Below are 27,710 nucleotides of genomic sequence, written 5' to 3'. Positions count from 1 at the left end.
GTCAGATGGGGCAGTATTCTTTTCAAATAATTTATTTTTATTGTATCCTAATAATTTAGAACTGTGCTTCATGGAACTAAAAGCTGTCATAGGAATGAATTAACAGTAAACAGAAATTGAAGTTTCTTTGCTTGTCAAGTTACTTCCCTCCTACTGAAGAACAGGTTACTAATTTATTTTCATCTTTAAACCACATCAGAAAGTTAGAGCACTGAGGAAAGAGCCTAACTAAACTCTGCTAGGAATAAGAAACTTTGATTAATTTCTAATTAACCATATTATAACTTAATATATACCAATTAAGCACTGTAATACAGTCTTTGTCAAGCTTTTTCAGTGAACTCCAGCATCAAATAGAAGCAATGGTGCAAAGGTTAACTAGAAATAAATTGTTATACTGGAGTAATGTCTTGCAAGTTCTGGGACTGCTATCTCGGTAGAGTGGTGCAAATAATGAATCTTTCCCTTCTGCCAGCCCTCAGCTGCCCTTTGAGGTCCCAAGGTGCTCACCTTCCCCCTCCACTTCCAAGTCAGCAGGCAGATCTGAGGTGATCTCTTGACCGAACACCAAAACATATTTAAAATTTTAGATGCATCCTATCTGTGACACTGATTTTCCTAAGGAAATGTTCTGCTACAGCATTTGAAAAACCAAGAGAAAAAAAATCTTTTCCTTGTCAATGAAAACAAAACTAATAAAGGAGATGCTTTGCATAGCTACAGAAATTTTCACTTGTAATGTTTGGGTCCTTAAGCACATATCATTGAGTACTACCTATTCATTCAGATCTCTAAATTTGCTAAGGTTATCATAATTAAATTTCAGATTACTTTAATTCTAAGTCCCGTTTTTCTCTGTGCTAGCTGCCACTCACCCCTCCATTCCCCCGGGATCTTTTCTCTTAGACCTTTCTGCAGTGGTCACCCTCTCGTAGTTTCCTGACCTTCAGTCTGATTGTTTGCTCCTTTCAAATTGTGAGGTGCCCCAGGGGGGAAAACTCACATATGATCTCTCCTGAATCCGATAAAGGGAATAACATAGGGAGGTTTCTTCCTCATTGTGGCCTCTCCTCCTCATTATTTGCTCAACCTAGAAAAAAATATGGGTGCCATTCCCTTTTTCTCCTTTCTCACAAACTCACTTGACTTCTCTATAGTTCTCTATGGTTTAATTTTTTTTCCTCTCTGCTAGGATGCTTGTGTTGGCTTCTGCCTCTAAGAATTAAGAGCCTCCTCCCCCATTAGAGACAGTATAATTTTTGCCCTTTGTATTCTATGTTGCAAATATAGTTTAAATGTAAACCAGCTGCTTATTTTACGTGTGTTGTGTTGGTCACTGGTGACATAGTATCCTTAGTCCTCCACCCCATGGTGTGTTAAGTAGGGACAATAATGCTAGGTTCTATTTATGTTTCTCTGAGTGTCTCTAAGATTTTTCTCTATCTTATGAGGAATAGTACTATCCTGATTTTTTTTATCACAAACTCATCATTCATGGAAAGTCCCAAAAGAGCAATCCTCATCACCATATGGGCAGCTGTACTGGATGACCCTTTAAAAAAAATCCTTTTAACTTTCCCTATTCAGCTTCCCTTGGTACCAGTTTCTTGTCCTACCACACCAACATATTTTTTTTCTCCTACTCAGAAAACTTTATGATTAATGACATCTTCTATGAGGTGAATTTCATTATCTAAACCATGCTTGGTAACTATATTATTCTCAACCTTTTTATTTAACATACTACATTTTCATAATCAAAGAAGTAAAAGTAGATTTGTACATGCTTGACATTCCATTCCAACTGCTTAAGGGATTTTAGACTCTTCTAGTAAATTAATCTGTGAACCACTACCCTGACTTTTATGTTTTACTATGTCATTTTGGTGTATTTTGAGGGATGCATGAGAAGACACATATGGATTTAAGTGGTATGTATACCAGGTACTTAAGGTAGATCCAGGTTTTGTAGGGTCCAAAGCTCATACAATTTGGGTAGCTCACTTTAAGAAAAAGAATGAAAAATTATGAATACATAACTCAAGCCTCTGAAGGGGATTGTGAGGTCAGGGTCCTGAAGAGTCAGCTTCCTTAACTCCATTGTAAATACATCTCTATAGCCATTGAATTATTGTGCTTGGATACATGCATGGGAAGTATTTACAGGATTAGCTAGTAGGCATAGTAGGTCAGTATTGCAATATTCTGCATAGACAAGATAAGAATATTGGATTTACTCCTATGGCAAAATATCCAAATACCTTTTTTGCTTTCTTTCATTATAATCCTGTTTCATACTGGTTGTGAATTGCTGTAGTGATGGGGGGGGGGGTCTCGGAAAGGGTTAGAGGAATTAATGTAAAATATAAAAGGGTAATCTACAAAATGTTTGTGACTGTATCCTCTTATGAGTTGAGCTTGAGACATTTCTTTATCTGTTGCTGTGTTGCCATCTGTCTCTATGGGCAATAGATTTCTTAATCTGTGGCACCCAAATTGGTCTTTTTGTTTATTTATTTTGTTTAAATTCAAGTTAGTTAACATATAGCATATTATTAATTTTGGGTAGAATTTAGTGATTCATCAGTTGCATATAACACGCAGTGCTCATTACATCAAGTGCCCAATTATCCCTTTCCCCCACCCCTTCTCCATTCCAGCAACCTTCTCTATAGTTCTCTATGGTTAAGAGTCTCTTATGGTTTGTCTCCCTCTCTGTTTTTATCCTCTTTTATTTTTTCCTTCTCTTCCTGTATGTTCATGTTTTGTTTCTTAAATTCCACACATGAGTAAAATCATATGGTATTTGTCTTTCTCTGACTGACTTATTTTGCTTAGCATAATATCCTCTAGTCCCATCCACATTGTTGCAAATGGCAAGATTTCATTCTTTTAATGGCTGAGCAGTATTCCATTATATAATCTATATATAGATATAGATATAGATATATCATATCTTCTTTATCCATTCATCCATTCATGGGCATCTGGGCTCTTTCCATAGTTTGGCTATTGTGGACATTCCTGCTATAAACATTGGGATGCATGTGCCCCTTCGAATCACTATGTTTGTGTCCTTTGATTAAATACCTAGTAGTGCAATTGCTGGGTTGTAGGGTAGTCCTATTTTTAACTTTTTGAGGAACCTTCATACTGTTTTCCAGAGTGGTTACACCAGTTTGCATTCCCACCAACAGTGTAACAATGTTTTTCTGTAGAGATAGGGGTCAGTTTCAGTATGATAGCAATCCCTATTCCCAGATATTTGTCAGTCACCCACCATATGCAAGGTACAATACTGGATACCAGGGGAAAAATAAACTGTATGAGAGACTATATATAGTGACTTAGAAAAAAGACATCAACTGACAAATGAGTGTTAAAGGTAGTGAGAGGGAGGTACAAGTATTCTAGAGTCTCTTCAAAGAAGAGAAAGATGTTAAGTGAAATTTTAAAGATAAACAGAACTTAGAAAAGTGAAATACTATACAGAGAAATGTGGGTCTGTTTTGGCTCCAAATTCCAAATTACTTGGTATATAAATAACAAATGGAGAGTGTGATCCTCAGAGGTATGTCTATTATTTTTTTTAAGATTTATTTATTTATTTTTTTAGAGAGAGAGAGAGCATGAGTAGGGAGAGGGGCAGAGGGAGAGGGAGAGAGAGAATCCCAAGCAGACTCCCCGCTGAGCACGGAGTCTGCCATGGGGCTCAATCCCAGGACTCCGAGATCATGACCTGAGCTGAAATCAAGAGTCAGACACTTAACTGACTGAGCTACCCAGGCGCCAAAGGTATGTCTGTTTTTAAGAATGCTCTTGAGTTATAGAGAGTTTACTTGGAATGACGGGCCCTGTCAGCAAATGATCTTACATTCAGGGTTCATTTGACTATGTCCACTCTAAGTCCAAAGGGACAATTGGTTGCTTGATCATTTTTATGGCTACTCAGGTCCAGTGATTTGGAGGGAAAATGGTTTAACATTACTCAGTCATTATTACATCATAAAAGATGAAATTATAAGAAACAATTGAGGTCACCTAGATGCACCCTTTCATTTTAATGGTGAAGCAGACTCAGAAATGCAAAATAACTCAACATCATACATCTAGTAGTGGAACTAGAACCAAACAAAAATTTGCAGATATTTTTTATCTCCAGAGAGGAAAAGGAAGAAACAAAGTACCATTGTTTTGGACATGCTGAGTTTGAAGTGCTTGAGCGAGATTTACAGATGACGTCTAAGAAATACTTTGTTAATTATGTCTGGACTTCAGGGAAGTGATTAGTTCAAGGGATAAGGATTTCAGAACCTTAGAATATAGATGAATGTGAAGAATATCTCCCTCCAAGGGAGCACTTAGATATCTTAAATCTCACTTAAAAGAAGCAATTGTCACAAATGTTGTGAGGTTGTACCTTGAACATGAACATTGCACTATCTTCTCCCAAGTTCTTATCACCCAGCTTCTGGCCCATCATCATAAATTATAATATACATTCCACAAAGCAGCTCATGACATTAATTTATCATTCATTCAAAAATATTTATTGCCAGACCCTATTTTAGGTATTATGGATAATGTGGTAAACAAAACAGATAAGGTCCAAGTAGTTGATGTTATGGTGAAGAAGATAAACTATTCCTAAATTAACAAATAAGGTGAATTCAGCAAGTGGGAAATTCAAGATAGCAAATTCAGATAGTGGGAAGTATTCAAAAAATTAAAGAGACTGATGTGATGAGAGTGCTGAGGTTGACATCTACACTGGGTAGTCAGGGAAGGCCTTGCTCTGAAAGGTAACATTGGAGTGGAAACCTGAATGACCTTTTAGAAGAAGAGAGTTTCAAGTCGAGAAAATAAGAAGTGAAAAGACTTCAAATAGTCAATGAACTTAAAAGATTCAGAAGAGAGGAAGGGAACCATCATGGAGAAGCACTTGAGCAAGGGGAAGAAAGGCATTAGATGAAGTCTCATCATGAGAGGGAGACAACAGGGAGCTGATTGTATTGGGCCCCACATGACTATGGTGGGGGATTTAGATGTTACTTCTTGTGCAGTGGAAAACCATTAATGACCTTAAGGCAAGAGAATGACATGATCTGATTTATGTTTTAAAAAGATGACTTAGGGTGGGGTGCCTGGGTGGCTCAGTCATTGGGCATCTGCCTTTGGCTCAGGTCATGATCCCGGGGTCCTGGGATCGAGCCTCGCATCGGGCTCCCTGCTCGGCAGGAGGCCTGCTTCTCCCTCTCCCACTCCCCCTGCTTGTGTTCCCTCTCTCACCGTGTCTCTCTCTGTCAAATAAATAAATAAAATCTAAAAAAAAAAAAAAAGATGACTTAGGGTGCTGATTTGAAAATGAACTGTAGGAGGCAGGAGTAGAAGCACAAAGACCAATTAGGAGCTAGTGCAAGTGTCCCCATGACAGATTGTGGTGCTTGAGCAAGAACTGCCACAGTAGAGATGCAGAGGAGGGTATGGAATCTAGGTGTGTTTAGGCAGAATAATGGATTCACTTTCACAGTGGATTATATGAGGGTGCTGGAGAGCTGGGGGTGATGAATAAGAGGAATTGAGTTTTGGCTTTCTAAAAGATGTGGGTAGTCGTTTCATTTACAAAGAGGAGAAAGCCTGGGAGGGAGATGGCTTAGGGGAAGAAATCAAAGGATACCAATAATTGGTATCTAAAGTATCTGGTATCCCCATTTATTTAACCAATAAACACTTTCACTCTGTTTGGCAATGAATTGTATATCCTCAGAATTCATGTGTTGAGGTCCTAACCCCTAATACCTCAGAGTGTGACTGCATTTGGAGATAGAGGTACTTAAGTTAACATTGGGTCATTAGGGTGAGCTCTAATCCAATATGACTGGTGCCTTTATAGGAAGAGGAGATTAGGGCACACATGCTTCCACACAAGGAAAGATCATGTGAGGACACATTGAGAAGGTAGCCATCTGAAAGCCAAGGGGTGAGGACTCTGAAGAAACCTCCTCTGCTGACATCTTGATCTTGGACTTCTAGTCTCCAGAACTATGAGAACAAAACACTTTTATTGTTTAAGAAATCCATTCCATGATATTTTGTTTTGGCAGCTCTAGCAAACTAATATGTTCCCCTTGTCTTACTTTATTTTTCTGCAACATCTGAAATTGTCAACTACCCATTTAAAAAACTGTCACATTTTATTAGTAAATTTAGCTAGAATAAAAGAGTCCCAAATAACAAAGATGAGGTAGAAGTTTACTTATCTTACACTTAAAAGCCTAAATTCAGAGCTGGGTGATTACTCTATCATGTCAAAGCCCCAAATTCTTTCTAGCATTTTGCTCTGCCATCTTTGGGGTTTTTCCTCATTAACATGGTCCAAAATAGCTTACCCCCATGTCAACACTCAAGACAAAGAAAGGACACAACCAACCCTGAAAGGAAGTAACCTAAAAACTGCCCACATCACTTGATCTTATGTACCATTGGTCAGGACTTAGTTACATAGCTAGCCATGCCTGACTTTGAGAGAAGCTGGGGAAAGAGACCAACTAAAAAGTAGGGATTCTACTATCAGAAAGGAGAAGAAAGAAATTATTTCAAAAATAGCTTTATACATGGCAGGCACTAAACATGTGAATTTAATCACTTTTTTATTTTATCTATTATAATATCACCTCTAAATATTCTAAAACTAAGGTTTATTTCCTAAAATTATTTGTCCTATACAGTTTAAAGAACCACATGTTATATTTGTCTTTTTCTATCTACCCAATCATGATATAGTAGAAAATTAACTATTTGATTTTTCAAACTTGTAAAATTCAATGATTTATTAAATTATCCCTAAGATTTCTTCGAGATAAAATGTCTATGCATGTATGCTATGTAACACATATTCTACTTACCGTACGTAGTTGAGAAATGAGGTATATTAATGTAGTTGTCAGGTATCAATGTTATGGTGAATTATTTATTTCCAAATAACCAGTCATACAGTTTCTAGACAGCCCTTCTTTATTAAAAAACAAAACAAAAAACAAAACAAAAACCCAGATGAAAATACTCAAAATATTGTGGCTAATGATCTTTTCCAGTCTGTTCAGACATATTAAACCACAAGGTGGCAGTCGTAGAGAAAGTTCTCTTTTATTTCTCAGGCTAAATAAACCACTGTTTGGAGAAATATTACCAAATATTGTTTTTTTTCTCCTTCAGTTTCACATGTATGTTCCAACCTGTTACAGAAAAAGGAATAACATTTTTTGTTTGTGTGTGTCTAAAAAAAAAGGGACGAAACCTAACACTTTGGTGATTGTTCAAGTGTAAATTTAGAATATCTCAATACCACAAATATATGCAAAATGTTCATGCATGGGATGTTCGTGCAGTCATAGAAGACATAAACTCAAAAATTTCAAATTCCTCATACTTCCCATATGTATGTTTAATCAGCAGTACTTCAGCAGCTTAAAACTTCTCTGCTCTTTTCAAAAGCAATAATTTTATAATCCATATATTCAGTTACTACTTAACCTGTAATGGATAGTGATTTCCTTAATGTAGAAACAATATTTATTACTGAGTGTAATGTGTATTTCATAGACTAAAGTAGCAAAGTATTTACCCTTTCGAAGAATTTATAGCTGTATTCTAATTGAGTCCAAGGAGCAAAAAAATAAACAAACATATCCATTTCTATTAACAAAGACAACTGAGAGTCATTTGAGAATGTGGATAGTTTTTAGGCATTATATCAGCAAAAGGCTAAAACTCTGAGATATAAATCAGCTATGGGATTTCATCTTAAAGTTTACATGATAGAGATAAAAATCAAAGCACATTGACATCGTTAAAAGTGACATATAATCTAAGTTTGGGAAAGGTGTTTTTCCTGAATGCTCATTAGAATTGCCCCTGAATGATAATCACCAAAAATGCAGTTAATCACTCCTTACTTCCTCTATCAGAGGCATGGGCCCTGCCTATACAGAGGCCTGTCTCAGCTCCGCATGTCCCCAAATGACTTAATTAGGTCCTGGGCTTATGATTACTCTCTGGATCATAACATGGGCCAGTCCTCTCCCTCCCTGTTATACTCTGCGCTGGACTGGGAATGTCAGCTTTGGGCTGCAGGTGTGGTCCTGCCGTGTCTGGTCAACATGGTCACCTGAGAACTTTTGGGCTTTCAAGAGCTGGGTGCTCCCTGCACACGTCGGAGGCTTTGGTCTGCGGTTGGTGCTTGCCTAGGACTGCCCTGGTGGCTGGGGGTCTGTGGTACCATAAACACAGGGGCCGTTCCTGATCCTGCTGCCTCCACTTCAGCTGACACGGGGTGTCCTCTTCCTTCGCCTCCCCTCCATGTGCAGTTTCCCGCTCTCTATTTAAGGAGCTGCCAAAGTTTTCTTCTGAAAGATCCTATTTTTCTGAAGATCCTGTTCCTTAGTTCCCTGCCAGCCACGATGTGTCTGATCCAGGTCCACCTGTTTGCCATTGCCCTGGTCCCCTCCATCCACCGTGGGCCCGCTCCTGCTGCTCCATGCCAACTTGAATGCAAGGCATTTACTCTACTTCACCAGAAATCCAAGTACATGTAATATAGTATTTCAGTTACTGTTTTTACATAGCAAATCATCTTTGGCAGCTTTGTCCTGTGTCAGCTTATGTAAGCTGAAACTCTCTTCCCTAGCTCGTTCTGAGCTAGTTTAGTCCCAAGAGGCATTTCCATGAGGTTAGGAAGGTGGGAATGAAGCAGCGGCCATGACTGTGCATGGAAGGTCAGCATACGGTTAGGTGCTATTGCAGTTTCCATTGTGTGCATCTGCTGGCTTATCTTGTTCCTGTAAGACAACAGCTAAGCCCGCTCGTGCAGCATCCTCCAGATAGCTTCATTTAGTTCCATGGTAACGTTCCCCTGCATGTCACCCACATGTCCAAGGCTTGGAAGAGATGAGAGACCAAAGCAGTTTCCAGGTTGTTCTTGAGGTTCCCAGCTTATTCTCACGGATTCCTTTTTGTTCTTGCTCCTCTGCTGCCTTCTTCATCCCTGTCCCACCATACACTTCCATTTGTCTTTCTCAACTGTCTGTCCTAATGACCCTAGGCTCTAGCTCAGATTCAGAAGCAACAAGCATGTATAAAAAATGTAATAAGTTCTTATGATACTGTAAGGTCGATGTCTTTAGCAAATCCATTATTTTTTATATCATTTCTACTAGTTCTCCCTCTTGAATCAAACCCTGACTGATAAATGAGTTGGTACTAGAAGTGGTTCCAGAGGAATCTAATCTTAAGAATGAATTCTCTGGATGGGTTCTGAGATATCTGGAATTTGTTCTCTAATTTGGTTAGACTTAAGTGCATTAATGACCCTTCTCTAGGGTATAGGTAAGTAACACTGGTGTTCCATGGCATGCAATAGAAAAAAAAATGTATTTAAATTATCATCTTTAGATACTTGTAATCAAATGCATATAAATATCTTATGTTAAAGTTACGTGACTGATTGAGAAGGAGTAGGATCTTGCTGATGTAAAGGGATCATATGGTTGTATTTGATGAAGCTACAGTCCTTGAATTCACATATTTTTGAGTCTTCTTTTCGAGTAGAAGCAACTTTTCCTCCTCTATGTGAGGATATTTGTTTCCTTGTATCTAAAGACACTCAAGTGGACTTTCCTGAGGTAGTTGCTTTGCAAAAAGTACTAATCTTCCTCACGACCTACCTTCATTAATTCTCATTGCTTTGAAACCTATAACCAGACCCAGTCCCAGTAGAATTCATGAGGCACAGAGTGTGATTAGTGAGAAGGTATGACATACATTAAAAAAACTGCACACTATTTGCCCATTTATTTCTACAGAAGTCTGAAGCACAATGTGGGAATGGATCCTAGTGGTGTGAGATAGGGGTTGAAGGAATATAAAATTGGATCCAGCCAAATTTATTGAAATTTATTTACTAAGCAGAACTTTTCAATGCTTGCATTAGCTTAACAGCTTACATGGTTGCTTGTTTCAAACCTGGACTTGTGCATGGCCTACACTAAAAGAGGTTGAAGGGCCAGCCAGACTTCCTTGCTATACTGAATAGGAAAGTACCCAAAGGAGTCATCAGGTTGCTAGTGTGGATTTATCACACAAGATATATTTGTCCTCGCCCTCAATAGATTCTCCAGGAGAGTAAATTTTCTTCACTAAGTGTCTGAGAAATACATTCAAGAGAGGAGTCCTAGCATTCTTGAGGAGCTCTGGGGTAGGTATTCTCTGTAGGCCATGGATATCATCCTCGGTAGGATGATAGAGGGCTAGACTCTCAGAATTCACTGGAGATGATAACATTCTAGGTTTGCAGAAGTGGCATCACCTAATTGTGAAAGACAATGTAGATATGGTAACCATAATAGTTAACAGGTCTGCGGCAGTAATCAGAATGACCTGACTAATAAAGCTCTTTGGCTTTGGTTAGTTATGATGCTCCTAGAAGTAGAATAAATGGGTGCCTACTAAGGCTTTGACAAATTTCGAAGCTTGAGCCATTAGGACCCAGAGACTCCTGAATGAGGGGGAGGCTAGGTCCCCTTGACAAATTACCCTGCTCTCAGCCAAAAATTATACTGTAAATATTCCTCCTCACCTTCCCTAAAGAAACTGAATCCATTTGCCAGGATGACTATGCATTGCAGAAGGGAAAAAATCAGACATTTTAGGAATTGTTGGACAATGGCTCTGAACTGAATTTAATTCCTAGTCACCCAAAATGCTACTGTGGTCCATCAGTCAGAGAAGGGGCTTATGGATGTGAGGTGATCAGTGAAGTTTTGGATTGAGTCCATCTCACTGTGGGCTCAGTGGGTTTCTGAATTAACCTTATAGTTACAACCCCAATGTGGAATTCATTATTAGATTAGAACATGCTGTCAGCTGTCTGAATCTTCATACTGTTTCTCTGGCCTGTGGAGTGAAAGCCATTATGGGCAAGGAAAGACACCCTCAAACCATTACAGCTGTCTAGTTGGCAAACTTTTACTGTAAAGGGCTCATAAATTAGTAAATATGTTAGGCTTTGTGGGTCACACGTAGTCTCTGTTTCTTCTTTTTCTCCTCCTCCTCTTTCTTCTTCCTCCTCCCCTTCTCCTTCGCCTCTTCTTCCTTTCTTTTTCTTCTCTCCATTTCCTCCTTCTCTTTCTCTTCCCCTCCTCCTCCTCACCCCCACTCCTCCTTATCTTCTTTTCCCTCCTTCATCTTCTCCTCCTCCTTCTTCTTCTCCTTAATCCTTTGAAAATGTAAAAATAGGTATATATTCTTAGCTTGTGGGCTGTATAAAAAGAGGCCAAAGATTACATTTAAGCCACGGGCTGGAGTGTAGCAACCCTTGCTCAGTGAACTGAGCCATGCCAAGTTATCTCTGCCAAGGTGAAGGATAGGTTGCTGCATCTGATTCCTCCTACCACTAAGAAAGAGGCATAATACTTGGTGTGCTTTTTTAGATTTTGACGGAAACATATATCTCATTTGGGCATACTACTCTGACTAGTTATCTAGTAAAACAAAAAGCTGCCAGTTGTGAGTGGGGCCCAGAAAAGTAAAAGGTCAAAGGCAAGGGGTCCAGGCTGCCACGCAAGCTTCTCTGCTACTTGGGCCATGAGTTAATGGATCCAGTGGTACTCAAATAACTTGTGGGAGAAAGGGACCCATGGCCCTTCCTCCCAGCGCTGCTCCCTCTTGTTCTGCACTTATGGCTTCATGGAGTGTACCCTCTGATGGTTGACTGAAGAAGAAGAGAATTCTGCACCAGATGCTGGCACTAGCAGAAACTGAACAGCAGCAGCACCACAAGCCTGCCCTCAAGTCCTTCAGGTGGCTTCCAAGTGCTGTGGTGGAAGAAAATCCTCTCAGTGGGCAGAGCTTTAGGCATTGCACCTGGTGCTTCATTTTTCCTTGTGGAAAAGCTTGCCAGAGTTATAAATATACAATACTTTATGATCAGGGGTTAATAGTTTGGTCCCCTGCCATCTGACCTCTCTTTCCTGCTAGCTTTTTTCCATCCTTATTCCTCTCAACATCCCTCTGTCCCTTCCTTTCTTTCCTCTGAACCCTATACGGTAACTCCTCTCTTTTTGATAAACCTCAGCGTCATCTGACTCTCAGGCTCCAGACTTTTGTTTCTCCCATGATCAAATACAGTCTTGAAAGGAGCCTATTTCTCCCTACATAGCAATAATGTCTACTAAGGAAATGCATATTTCTCCAGCTTAGATGCATATGCGAATGAGAGAACAATGGCTTTAATGTCCTACCTATGCTGCTTTTTCTGCAGGGTTGATACATTCAGCTGCAGCATGACCCTCATAGGTTCTGAGCTAGAAAGCAACAAAGACAGCAAGAAGGAACTATTTGTCCATCTTGCTCTGTTTAAAAAGAAGTATTGCGATGTGTGTCAGAGTCTCCAAGACCATTCTCAGACTGGATGGTTCACTAGGAAGACTTATCGGAATCCGAAACTATTATACTCACAGTTATCATTTGTTACAGTGAGAGAAATACAGATTAAAATCAACAAAGGGAAAAGGCTCATGGGGCAAAGTACAGAAGAAGTACAGAAAGCTTTCAGGTGACCCATCTCAGAGGAGTTGTACAGAGTGCTCTGAATTCTCCCACCGATCATGTGTGACCACAAATGCAAAGTGTTGCCAACCAGGAAAGCTCCCCCAAACCTTGATGTTCAGGGTTTTTATCAGAGGCCAGTCACAAAGGCATGCAACACTTATGTGACTGATCTCAGTTTCTCAGACTCTAACCTCCATGCAAAGGCAGGTGTTACCATAAATCATATTATTAACATAAATTGTCTAGTCAAACCTCTACAGTGTGGCCCAAGCCTCAGACTTACAAACGTACTTATGAAGCAGAACATTCCAAGGCTCAGAGCTCAGCTCCCTGGAGTTGGTCAAGGGCTAGTCTTGAAAACAAGTCTTTCTTGGAAATACAGGGATTTGAGAAACTCAGCGTTGTTGAGTTAATCCTCTCCTGCCCGCTGGGTATTCACACTGGGACTTCTGACTCGAAGGTGTCCCTGTTCAGCAAGAAAAGCCAAAGAAGGAAAAACAGCATTAGACAGGGATTATAGGGTAGGAATCAAGGGCTCTAGCTTTGATTTAACAGCCTGACTGTGCCACTTTCATCTTTGACAGTGGAGAAGTTGTTGAACTTCTCTGTTGTTACTTTTATTTCTCATTTGTAGAATGGGGATAATTGGAATATCTACCTTGAAGATTTATTGTGAGGATTGAATAACCTAACTTATATAAAATACCACATTAAGTGCTCAATAAGTCTTAGCCATGGTCAAATCAAACATGGTGGCTAAATGGAAATTCCACAGACCTTTACCCTCCTATAGGCTCTGTCCTTTCCCACAGTAGGCTCCTTCGTGCTGTAGCTCACCGCCATCTGAATATTGATATATGGCCAGATAACAGGCATGGGAAAGGCTGCTATGCTGATGTTTACTGTGTTTGTAAGTGCAAGGGTTTTTTGAAAGTGTGGTTTCACAGGTTGGGTTCTCTGAAAAGCAGACTCTAGGAGACAGGAGCATGCAAGAGTTTTATTAGAGAATGCTCTTTCAGTCAATATTTGGGGAAAGGAAGGGAAGGGGAGGGGAGGGGAGGGGAGGGAAGGGAAGGGAAGGGAAGGGAAGGGAAGGGAAGGGAAGGGAATGAGACCAGATCCTGTCCTCGGAGAAGCTGAGGTGTGAGGCAGTCTCAATGAAGCTGCTGCTACTAGCAGCTTTAAAGCTGAGATACCCCTAACAGATTTGTCCCAAGTTGAGGTGAAGGAGGCCAGGAATTTGCATCCCTGTGTCAATCTAACTATTGAATTTCGCCCACTCTGGGAGGGGCACATCTTTGGTTGAGGCAGCTGTCTTCTGCTGAGACTATGATTACAGTTGCCTGGCAGGTAAAGGCAGGTGGGCTTCATGGGCGTGCAGGCCCCATGCACAGAAGAGTCCAATATTTGTGTTAATTCTCTACTGCCACCACCTTGAAATTCTTAATAATATTTGAACAAGGGGCCAGGCCCCTCATTTTCATTTTGCACGGGATCCCACAAATTACAGAGTTGGTCCCAGCTAGGGGCTGTCTGTTGGTAGCACTCTCAGTAGCTGGGATAATAAGTCTACCTCTGAAGGGGGATTTGTGTGGCATATCACAGCACCACCAGCTTCTAGTATGGGAATAGAGAGGACCACTTCTAAGAAAAAATTGAATACTTTAAACAAATAGGATAATTAAACTCATTAGAGAAAAAAGGTTCAATTTCTTTCCTATAAATTAAGTTCTGTGTCATTCTCTGGCTTCCTGAAAAAGATCTGAGATTTTAAGTTATCATGTGCCTAGTTGATTGACTGTATAGAGCTTAAAACTTAAGTAAACAACAACAACAAATAGGCATTTTATACATCCTGAAGTCTGTGTTAGAAACTGTGGCCTTGTGCCAGTCAGTTGATTGGCTTAGATCAGCACAGTGAGAAAGCAGACACTGGGGAAGAAAAGCAGGCATTTCCTTTTCCTGGGTAGTCAACTTGCTGGGGATTGTTTTACATTGTTCAATATGGGGAGAGTAGACCAAAAAAAAAAAGGAGAAGGAGAAGAAAAACAACTAAGGATACTTTTTTCCAGATGCTCAGCTTTGAATTGAGTTTGAATTTTGATGTTTCGTCTGTTTTCTTCAGAAAATTTTTCTGGAAAGTGCTATAAATTTAAGATACTGGTTTATGATCTTCATTACAAAAAATGAACAAAATGAGATCTCCTAAATATCTTCTCAGTAAATATATATTCTGTGACTTGATGTATGGAAAATTTACCAAAATTTGTCATTAAGGAGATTTTCAACAAATCCATTTTACCACTGATTTCTGTTTGCCAATTGTTTAATCTCTTGTTTTGAGAAAGGACCATGACATGAATGTTTATAATAATCAAATACCAGTCTTCATTCAGGCTAAAATCCTTTATTCAATATCTAATTCAGGCATATCTAATCTTTTTGTCGTTGAGATACAACATTGTTGTGGTTGTGGTGATTGTTGTTTTAATACTAATCACAACCAGAATATAATATGTTGGTTAATTTTAAAAATAAATTTGATGTTGAAAAATCATTGAGATATTGAAAACCCACACCAAGTAATAGGTGACAGTCTGAGATGGCTCAAAAATTGGACCTGAGAATGATTTATGGCTTAACTACTGTAACTTTCATGAAAATTCGCCTGACCCTAAGAGCTTAGAGATAACCTGTCCTCTGATGTCAGGGAGAATAAAGAAAGCAATAAAGCAAGCAGTGGAGCTCATGTAATTAGGGGTAAAAAGTGAAATACAAGACAGTGTCAAGGACCACAAAAGGAGGCATTACAGTGGGATGGCTCCAAGAACAGACTCTAGAGTCAGGTTGCCTGGGTTCAAATCCCAGCTCTACCTCTTTGTGATGATGGTGGTTTAGGGCTAATTATGGCTTTGTCCTCCATTAAGTCTTCGTTTTCTTATGTATAAATAGTGGTGATATTTATTTCGTGGATTATTAGGAGTGTTAAATGGATTAACATGCATAAAGTACTTAGAATAACACAACATATAATTAGTGTTTTGGTGTTTTTTTTGTTTTTGTTTTTGTTTGTTTTTCCTTTTATTGAGGTATAATTGACAAATAGAATTATAATAAAGGGTACAATGTAATGACTTGATAACATATACATTGTGAAAAGATTCCCTTCATCCAGTTAATTAATACATCCATCACTTCACATGTTTACTTCTCTTCCTTTCCTTTCCTTTCCTTTCCTTTCCTTTCCTTTCCTTTCCTTTCCTTTCCTTTCCTTTCCTTTCCTTTCCTTTCCTCCCTCTCTCCTTTCTCTTTTTCTTTCTTTCTTTCTTTTTTTCAACAGTTAAATTCTACCCTCTTAAATTTTAATATATAATACAATGTAATCAACTATAGTCACCATGTTGTACATTAGATCCTCAGACCTTATTTATCTCATAACTGAGAGTTTATACCCTTTTATCAGCCTGTCTCTGTTTTCCTCATCCTCCTGACTGCTCACAATCACCATTCTACTGTTTCTACGAGTTCAACTTTTTTTTTTTTAATTTGACAGATAAATGATACCATGCTGTATTTGTCTTTCTGTCTGGCTTATATAGCTTAGCCCCCCAGTTCACCCAAGTTGTTGCAAATTGCAATATTTCCTTAATTTTTTTTTTTTTACTGCTGAATAATATTCCTTTGTATATATCTCACATTCTCTTTATCCATTCATCTGTTGATGGACGTTTATGTTGTTTCCATACTTTGACTATTGTGAAAGTGTTGCAATGAACATAAGAGTACAGATATCTCTCTGAGGTAATGGTTTAATTTCCTTAGGTATATACACCCCAGAAGTGGGATTGTTGGATCATATGGTAGTTGTTTTTAATTTCTTAAGGAATGTCCTTACAGATTTTTCATAGTGGCTGTAGCAGTTTACATTCCCACCAACAGTGTACAAAGGGCTCCCCTTTTCTCACATCCTTACCAGCGTTTGTTATCGCATGTCTTTTTGATAACAGGCATCCTAACATGTGAGATGATATTTCACTCTGGTTTTGATTTATATTTTTAAAAGATTTTATGTATTTATGTATTTATTTATGAGATAGAGAGAGAGAGCATGCGAGAGAGTACAAGCAAGGGGGAATGGCAGAGGGAGGGAGAAACAGGCTCCCTGCTGAGCAGGGAGCCCGACACAGAGCTTGATCTCAGAACCCTGAGATCATGACCTGAGCTGAAGGCAGACGCTTAAAACCAACTGAGCCACCCAGACGCCCTTGATTTATATATTTCTGATGGTTAATGATGTTGAGCATCTTTTCATGTACTTTTTGTCCATTTGCATGTCTTTGGAAAAGTTTCTATTCAGCAGGTTCTTTGCCTACTTTGTAACTGAGCTACTTTTTTTTTTTTTTTTTGCTATTGAGTTGTATGAGTTCTTTACATATTTTAGATATTAACCCCTTATTGAATATGCAGTATGCAAATATCTTTTCCCATTTCGTATGTTGTCTTTTCATTTTATTGATAGTTTCCTTTGCTGTGTAGAAGATTTTAGTTTGATATAGTCCCACTGATTTATTTTTGCTTTTCTTGTCATTGCTATTGGTGTCAAATGCAAAAAATCATTGCCAAGGCCCACTCAAGGAGCTTACCTTCTATGTTTTCTTCTAGGAGTTTTATGGTTTCAAATCTTACATTCAAATCTTTAATTTGTTTTGAATTAGTGTATGGTGTAAGATACTGGTCCAGTTTCATTCTTTTTCATGTGGCTGTCCAGTTTGCCCAACATCATTTATTGAAGAGACTATCTTTTCCATATTGTATATTTTTGTCTCCTTTGTGGAAATTTAATTGACCATATATGTGTGGGTTTATTTTTGGGCTCTCTATTTTGTTCCATTGATGTATGTGTCTGACTTTATGCCAATACCATACTATTTTGATGGCTATAACTTTGTAATATAGTTTGAAATCAAGATGAGTGATGCCTCCATATTTGTTATTTCTCAAGTTTGCTTCGGCTATTTGGGGTCTTTTGTGTTTCCATAAAATTTTAGGATTTTTAAAAAATTTCTGTGGAAAAAAATGCCATTGGAATTTTTATAGGGATTGCATTGAATCTGTAATTTGCTTTGGGTAGTATTTAACAATACTAATTCTTCCAATCCATGAATGTGGAATATCATTCCACTTATTTGGGTCTCCTTCAACTTTTTAAGTTAATGTTTTATAGTTTTCAGAGTGCAGGTCTTTCATCGTCTTGATTCAGTTTATTCCTAACTATTTTATTGTTTTTGATGCTATTGTAAATGGGATTATTTTCTTAATTTCTCTTTACAATAGTTCATTGTTAGTGTATAGAAACTTAGATTTTATATATTGATTTTGTATCCTGAAACTTCACTGAATTTGTTTACTGGTTCTAACAGACTTTTTGTGGGGTCTTCAGGTTTTCTATAAATAGTATCATGTCATCTATAAAGAGGGACAGTTCCACTTCTTTCCAATTTGGATGCCTTCCCTCCCACCCCCTATTTGCTCTGTCTAGGATTTCTAGTACTATGTTGAATAAAAGTGACAAGAGTGGACAATCTTGTCTTGTTCCTGATTTTAGAGGGAAAGCTTTCAGCTTTTTATCATTAAGTATGATGTTACCTCTAGGCTTCTTATTATGGTGATGTACATTTCTTCTATATCCAATTGTGAAGGATTTCTATCATGAAAGAATGTTGAATTTTGTCAAATAATTTTTCTGCATCTGTTAAGATGGTCATATGATTTTTCTCCTTCATTTGTTGATGTGGCATATCACATTTATTGATTTGCATATGTTGAACCATCCTTCAATCCCAGGAATATATCCCACTTGATCATGGTGTATGACCCTTTTAATGTGCCATTGAATTCAGTTTGCTAATATTTTGTTAAGTATTTTTGTATCCATGCTTATTAGGGTTATTGGCCTGTAATTTTTTTTTTTCTTGTTGTGTCCTTGTCTGGCTTTGGTGGTGTCAGGATAATGCTTATCTTGTAAATGAATTTGGAAGTGTTCCCTCCTCTTCTATTTTTGGAAGAGTCTGAGAAGGATTGTTACTAATTCTTCTTTAAATGTTTGGTAGAATTGCCAGTGATACAATCTGGTCCTGGACTTTTCTTTATTGGGAGATTTTTGATTACTGACTCAAAATCCCCAGTGGTAATTGGTATTCAGATTTTCTGTTTTTTATTATGATTCAGTCTTTATGATTCAGACTCTTTTTTTTATGATTCAGAATATCTCAATTTCTTCTAGGTTATCTATTTTGTTCACATATAATTGTTCAGGGTAGTGTCTTATAATTCTTTTTTTTTTAAGATTTTTATTTATTTAACAGAGATAGAGAGCACAAGTAGGCAGAGCAGCAGGTAGAGGGAGAGAGAGAAGCAGACTCTACTCAGGCTTCCTGCTGAGCAGGAAGCCAATGTGGGGCTCTATCCCAGGACCCTGGGATCATGACCTGAGCCGAAGGCAGCTGCTTAACTGCCTGAGCCACTGAGGTGCCCCTATAATTCTTAATATTTCTATGTTATCAGTTGTAATGTCTCTTTAATTTCTGATTTTATTTGAGTCTTCGCTCTGTTTTCTTAGTCTAGCCAAAGGTTTAACTAATTTTATTAGTTGTCTGGTGTGTAGGAGTCACTCAGCTAGTTTCTGGATCTCTCTCAGAGGGAATTGTTTCATATGTTGCTGTATTTTTGGTGTCCATGACAGGAGGGAAACTCAGGAACCCCCCTTGTCACCATATTGGTCCCTGTATTGGTGTTTTTATACTTTTAAAAGGGAGAAAAATGATTAATAATATCCCAGACACTACACATCTTGATTCATTTCTTTCAATAACTTTGAGATATAGGCATTGTTAATTTCACTGTACAGATGAAGAAACAGGCTTAGATAAAGTAATTTGTTCACATCCAAGCAAATTGTCAGTGACAAAACAGGGATTCACCTCAGGTTCTATTTCACCCCCTTACATCAAACTATGTAGAGGGTGAGATTCAGGTGAGATTCAAGAATACAGGTTCCATTAAAGTAGTCTTCAAAAGACATAAGCAAGTTATATTTAAATTGTGCCTATAGGCTTATCTTATTCAATTGAGGTCTTTGTAAACAGATGTCTTCATTTATGTAGATAAGTTTGAGATAAGTATCAACTGGATTTCTTTTTTTTAATTTTATTTTATTATGTTATGTTAATCACCATACATTACATCATTATTTATTATGTTATGTTAATTACCATACACTACATCATTAGTTTTTGATGTAGTGTTCCATGATTCATTGTTTGCGTATAACACCCAGTGCTTCATTCAATATGTGCCCTCTTTAATACCCATTGCCAGGCTAACCCATCTTCCCACCCCCTCCCCTCTAGAACCCTCAGTTTGTTTCTCAGAGTCCATAGTCTCTCATGGTTCGTCTCCCCCTCCGATTCATTTTTCAACTGGATTTCTTATAGCCAAAAGCAGCCTGCCTGAAAATAAGATCCTATGGCAGGGGATGACTGTCACTTAGAGTTGCAGTGAAATCAGCCTCAGGTAGTTTCCTTGGGTCTGCTAGCATGTTTCTGAGAAATAGAGGGACATCAGAGGAGTTGGTCAAACTAATCATGACTGCTGACTATTCCTTCTGTGCTGTCTACTCTTGTCAGAGTAAATGTGTGCTGAGCTATGTCAACTACATTTGTAATACATGTGTGTCGGGGGGGTGCAATCTGAAAGACCTACTTCAACATTCACCTCATGATTGCTCATAAACAAAATTGCATTTGAGTAAGATGGGCATACTTCCCAGTTTTCCCAGGATGGTTCTGCTTTATGCTTATTGTCCCAATGTATTTTTAGATAGCACTGACTTCACTTCTCAAAATTGTCCTAGTTCAGAGGAGAAATTAAATGATCATCTCACATATCTACTGTATATGTAATGGTTCCTGCCTCCCTTCCTACCTAGCTCTTATTTTGGTTCCACAATCAGGACAAGCCCCTTCCTCTCTGTTTATGTGCAAACTGTAATTTTTTGCTTTCAAATTGTGTATTACCCATTGAAACTCATTTTATTGTTCAGTTAATATATTTTTCTATTTATGAAAATTGTTTGGACACCTTGAGTTGGGATGGAGTGCACCATAATTGTTCCCACTAAAATTAATGGCAGTATATTTTTTATTTAATGATATTTCACTTGGCAGTAGGGTTTTCAGGAATGAATCAAATCTGTTAAGCGAAGGAGATAGCTTTATTCCTGGAACTTTGGCATATTGTGGGCACTCAAAAAATAAATGTTAAATGGAAGATAAACGAATAAATAGATGATTCCAAAGGCCCATATGGATCTTTACAGTACGATTTTGTGGTCCTGTTACTGTGTTTTGTATTTACTGTATTCTCATATAGAAAGACATGTTTAAACCTACCCATTATGTTTATTGCTTTTAATTTCTGATGACATTTAATCATCATGTCACACTGTAGTAGGCATTGATTCTCTTCACTAATATCTGATTCCCCTATATTTCTGTATATGTGAGTGGATTACACTTATTTGTAGGTTAGGTGTGTCCACATAACTTCCTTTGGAAAATGAAATGTGGATATGTGATCAGAATAGTGAGGAAGCATTTATTGATGGTGTTCTTTCTTTTAATATATAATGAGAATAAACCTTAGGAAACACAGGCGCATTTGCCAACGAATGAATCCATAAGTCACCATAGAGTGTTGATACTGTGCTTTGCACAGTCCTGGGCACAAATTTGGTATTCAATAATTGCTTGTTGAATATGAGATACAGTTGCTCAATAATCATTTCTTATTTTGTTCAGGCCATTCAGGTGAAGAAACTGAGAGTGAAGGAAACTAAGGAGCTGGCCCAAAGTCACCCAGTTTGTTGGTGCTTGGGCTGGAATTAGCACTCAGTGTTAGGCTCCTTGGTTAAAAGTCAACTATGAACTTGTGACTGCTGAGCATTCTATGTTATAAAAGGGTGGAAGGATTTCTTCCTTTCTCTGAAGTGGTAATGGAGAAAAGAGTTAAACACAAATAATTATTTTATAAAATAATGAATATAATATATATATATATATGAACAGACATATTGTGCAAAAATACTATGTGTTTGTTTAAGTCAATCTTTGCCTAAAACTATGCTAGGTTTTGGATAGGATGCAAAAGTTGTGCAAGACATAATTAACTTTAGAATATTTTAGAGTCTATTTGGTGAGAGAATATACCAAAGTAATAGTAGCGACGAGACTAGATTTTTTTAGGTTGGCAAAAACCATAAGCAAATGGTGGTTTGAGTATGCATTAGATGTGGTTGGAGATCATAGATTAACAAAGGAGAGGGGGCGCCTGGGTGGCTCAGTCGGTTAAGCGACTGCCTTCAGCTCGGGTCGTGATCCCAGGGTCCTGGGATCGAGCCCCACATCAGGCTCCCTGCTCAGCGGGAAGCCTGCTTCTCCCTCTGCCCCTCACCCTGCTTGTGTTCCCTCTCTCGCTGTGTCTGTCAAATAAATAAATAAAATCTTAAAAAAAAATTTAAAAACAAAGGAGAGAAGTGAGGCATGCCTACTCTAGTGTGTCTGGTTCTTTGTATTTACAGGAAAGAAAATCAAACTATTGATAATTGGAGGTAGAATTCAGCCAGAAAACCTCATAGAATTCCCTTTCTTTACATAGAAGCAACTATGGTGGGCAAGAGTGGACTCATGTTAGATCTAATTAGTAGACTCAGGGATGATAAGGTCACAGATAAGGTTGTAGTATTGTCTGGAGCACTTATTAAGAATGGAGAGGTCCCCTGTGGTGTCCTACATAGGGTCTTCAAGGCCATCTGGGGTACATGACACCCCCAAAGAGTTTCCTTCCCTTCTCACCTGTGCTCATCTTCCTACTTGTACATGGGGCTGAATTTACTCAGTGATGCTATGTTGTCTCTCTTTTAACCTTAATCTGTGCATCTGCTTAAATGTTACTTCTATCACTTATAGTTCTGACTCTCAAAATCCATTTTCACTCCAGAAGTGAAAAAAATCTATGATTAGTAGAAATAAAATTATAAAATTATGAAAATTTTTTCTGAATATGCATGTAATACATGAACATTGAAAAATATAAAATACTGAAAAAAAATGGCATTTGGGACTATTCCATTCTTTCACTCCCCCAGGTAATCTTAATCTTCCTTGGTGTATCACTTAGTGAATAAAATCCCGGGCTCTAGAGCCCTTCTGCCTGGGGTGAAATCTCATCTCTACCTGCTAATTGTGTGACAAGACGAATTACTTAACATTTGTATGCTTTCTCATCTACAAAGGTGATAAAAGTAGTTTCTACCTGGGTTGTGAGAATTAAGGAGATGGTGCATATGAAACATGAAGAACAATGCCTGGAACTTACAAAAAAAATCAGTGAAGTTCATTATCATTAATATTTTAGCTTTATCAGTGACAGAAGGGAGCAGGAATAGCAATATAGTTGCTTGGAATACCTAATTAGCCAAAGCTAGGTCACAACGAGGATGAGCTCCACAGTCTTCCAGCACTAGAAACTCCTTCGATGTAGGCATTGTCACCAGGTGAAACACAGGTGACAGTGGGTCGATAAACATTCCCTGTGTTTTCATTGACCATGACCACATCAGTGGGTGACTCAGTAGGTCAGCAGGCCAAATAAATACCTGCACTCCAATTGGCAACAAAATCAATTTTTATTTATCACCTCAGAACATCCGCTTGAAAAATCATCATTTGTTACGTACTCAAACCTTGCCAAAGTCCTAGTCAGATTATCTCCCAAGATGGACCTAGGTAGATTATGCCTAACCCCACCCTTAATTACTCTGCACATCACTGCATGTGGCTTTTCTCACTATGAAAGCACTAACATGAAGAAGGGCTTCATTTTAGGATTGTAAGGAGAGCCACCCTTGCCTGTTGGTCCATGTACATCCTCTGCACCATTTGTTTGTGTGCTGCTGTGTTCTTGTATCACCTCAGTTTGTGGTCAAACAACTACAAAGTCTGACATTCTTCCCTTATTTGTTTTATATTGCTTACAATTCCTTTCTTGTTGAACACTTGGGGTTTCTGCTTTTAGCTACTATACACAATGCTGACCCTAAATTCCTTGACACAACTCTTTCAGTCCCTCCTGAAAATATATTTCCTTCTTCCAATACAGTGGAGTCACGCCTCAATTCAATATTCCAACTACATGGGAGAGAGTTGGATTTGACTAGAATCGTGGTTGAGGCTAGGTAATGATAGAAGGGAAAGGATTTATGCAAAGAATGATGAAAATGATTGACACAAGCATCAAATCAAGGAACTGATCAATGTTATGACTGGGAGCCCCTCAGGAGGGATAGTGAGCAGGTGGTATACTCGGAAGGCATGTACTTTAAGGGAACAGCAAGTCTTTAGGGGGAAGGAGGGCACAGTGGTTTGTGTGACAATGTGGAATAAAAAGGACACTTAGCCCAGCTCAAAACTGAGAAGTATGTGGGATAGAGAGATCAACTCAATTTCCACTTGAATGGATTTCAGGGAACAATGTCACAGGAGAGAGAGCCAGATTCCTGTTGGAGCAAAAAAGTGAAAGGAAATGTCTATAGAGGTGGCTGAGAATAGGGGGCTTTTACTGATGAGTGAGCTTGAGTCCTCAAATGAGTTATGGAAAAGTTTCAGGGAATTAGTCATAAAAGAAGATAGAGCCAGATGGAGATTAGAATCTGCTGAGGGTGAAAGATGTTCAGCATTTCTTGGGACTGAAAACAAGAATGAAGATTGTAGAGGTTCACCATGAACTGGGAGGCGGAAGTAGGTGTGTAGGGTGCAGCAGGTGTGTCTTGCTCTGGACACGCAGCTCCCTTCTTCATTTCCGGCATGAAGGCCTTGAAGATAGCAGAGGAAGAATATAAATATGTGAATTGGAATAATTGTCGCTTTAATAGGTAAAAATGTTTTTCAGTCATATATGTATTTAATTATAAAATCAAGATCAAATGTACATAGTTCCTATTTTACTTTTGTAACTTCCTCTTTATATCATACATATGCCATTACTTATTCTTCTCACCTATGATTTTTAAATGGCTGTATATGTAAAGTAATTTATTTAACCATCTCCTTATTGTTGGAGAGTTAAGTTGTTTCCATAAATATAGAATATATAAATTTTACCCAAGCAATATGTCACTGAAAATACATTTAGAAATGGAGTTATGAACACTGGGGAAGGTGCCAGTATTTACTGTCAAATTTAAATAAGTATGTTAGATTTAAGACTCTTTAGAGGCAAAAAAATTGAAATGAGATCTGTAGAAGTCAAACTCAGAATGGTTAGAGGTTAGTCAGTTCCCTGGCTTTTTTTATGGAACCAAATTTACCTTTAGATCCAAGGATGTTCATTCTAGAGAAAATGAATTTCAAATTTTGCAAAAATAAGTCAAGGTCATATTAGAGGAGATGCTGTGAATCAGCAACATTTGGAGTTCAGAGATCCTGACCGCATAAGTTCTGTGTGAGTCTGTGGAATGCACAGAAATTATATATGAAGGATGCTGTTGCCTTAGATTCCCCCATCCTATCTCTGGGGGTCACAGGGTTTTACCGTGAGCCAGGTCATTGGGCCTAGAAAGGAATACATCACTGATGGTTTTTGAAAAGTTAACTCTTAAGGATACTGAAATACAGTTTAATGCTTGGGGAAAAAATCAGTAGTATATATGTCATTAATCTTTTTATGGAAGTTTGTCTTCGAGCCTCAACTCCCTGATCTTTACTCTAGGCTGTTTATGGTCAGGATTATTTATCTGTGCCTTAGTATCATTGGATTTGGTGGGATTTAGTGAACATCAGTTTTCTCTTTTTTTAAAAGATTTATTTATTTTAGAAAGAGAATGAGAGAGAGAGCAAGGGGAGGGGCAGAGGAAGAGGGAAAGAATCTTAAGCAGACTCCCCGCTGAGTGCAGACCCCAATGACTGGCTCGATCTCACAACCCCAAGATCATGACCTGAGCTGAAATCAAGAGTCAGGGGGATGCTTAACACACTGAGCCACCCAGGAGCCCTGTGAACATCCATTTCTAAATTGGATCTGGGTTAGACTTGGACACTCTACTTGTGGGGGTTTAATTACGGAAATTGCAGGAAGTATTACACCTTCATATGTTACCAATAAGCCATTGATTATCAACCAGGGATGATTTTGTCCCTCTTCTCCCCAGGGAACATTTGACAATGTCTGGAGACATTTTTAGTTGTCACAACTGGGGGAGGGTGCTACTGACATCTAACGAGTAGAGGACAGGGATGCTGATGAACATCCTACAATACACAGGATAGTCCCCACAACAAGGAGTTCTCCAGCCCCAAATGTTAATAATGCTGATATTGAGAAACCATGGTATAACCAGTCCTCTGTAACAGCTAGTGCTTTAGCAGGTTCTAATGTCATTTTATTTCATGATGTATTTTAGATAATCTTAAGTATTCTCAATAGCTGTTGGGATGTCGCTGTCTTCCTCAAGGACTTTTTGTACATTATTAAATATATATTGTGCTTATATGTAATGATTTCCTTACTCTCGGTCATAACTGATAGGTGAAAGGTAAGAGGTGAGTTTGTCTCTACTGAACATCCCATTTATACAACATATTTTCCTGCTTACATAATTTGTTCCACAGGTTGAGAGAAGAAAGTTGTTCTTCCCCTGTAATTTCCAAAACATGAACTTTTATTTTCTTTCTTGAAACAGCCTTGAAACAGCAACCATGTCTACTAGCGTAGGCTTCTGTGTGACTCAAAGAACAACAGTCAGATTCACAGCTGGAAGCAAATGCTTTACTTGGAGAAGTCTTTCCTAATAAATTTTGCTACATCCTTGGTAGGGCAGAAAACAGTTAAAGTAGCAGAAACATCTTGCTCCTGGCAGGTGGGGGAGGAGGAGAGTATAAGTTAATACCAATTCTCAGTTCTGACTCTTTCCTCCTCTTGTTTTCTTTCTGCCTTCCATCTCTCCCTGCGTGTAATGCCCAGTTTGGCTAGAAATTAACAAGTCTTGGTTAGAAACTATCAGGAGAAAATTCAGCCTCTTTATGGACAAAGCTTTTCAGTATCTGGTCTCTACTTGTCTCCCTTACTTCTCATCTGCACTGGGCCCCAAGCACAATCCCTAAAAAGTGACTTCCTATCCTGAGTGGGCATTAAAATCAAAATGGATGGCAAAGATTATGCACCCAATTCCAACATGGGTGGGGAGGGAGTGGGGTTCCCCACACCACCAAGCAATTCTCAGACATCAGCTAGGAGTCCTACAATTCAACTCTGTCTTTACACTACCTTTCCAGAGATAACATCAGATTCCACAAGTTGAACGTTCATCCTACAAGCCTGCTTTCCACTTTCAAATGCCAACCCCAAGCCCAGGTTGTTACCTGTACTTATGACAGACTAGCTATAAATTGGGAGTTCTCATGACCTCCTTCCTGGGTTGGATTAATTTGCTAGAGAAGCTCATAGAACTTGGGAGACCCATTTATTCACTAGATTACCTGTTTATTACAGAGGATATTGAAGGACATGAATCAACAGCCAGATGATGAGATACATAGGATGAGGTCCCGAGCAAAGGACCTTCTGTCCTTGTGGAGTTTGAAGCCCAGAAAGGTGGCATGAGGAAGAATTCTGGTTCCACAACCTGGAAGCTCTCTGAACCTCATCCTTTAAGTTTTTATGGAGGCTTTATTACATAGCCAGGATTGTTAAATCATTGGCCATTGTTGATTGTTTCAACCTCTAGTCCCTCTCTCCTCCCCAGAAGTCAGTGGGTGGGACTGAATGTTCCAACGCTGTATTCACCGTTAGTTCCCGTGGCCACCAGCCCCCATCCTTAGGTGCTTTCCAAAGTCACTTCAATAACATAAACCCAGTTGTGGTGGAGAGGGCCTTGCTGTGAATAACAAGACACTCATTTCATTTTTATGGCTCTGAAGCAATTTCTGGAACTGAGGACAAGAGACCAAATATAAAAAAAAGAGGTACCCACTGCTCTTATTGCTCAGGAA

The sequence above is a fragment of the Neomonachus schauinslandi genome, chromosome 8 (genome assembly GCF_002201575.2).
Source record: "Neomonachus schauinslandi chromosome 8, ASM220157v2, whole genome shotgun sequence".
Taxonomy (NCBI): Eukaryota; Metazoa; Chordata; class Mammalia; order Carnivora; family Phocidae; genus Neomonachus; species Neomonachus schauinslandi.
Note: the sequence above shows the minus strand (reverse complement) of the source record.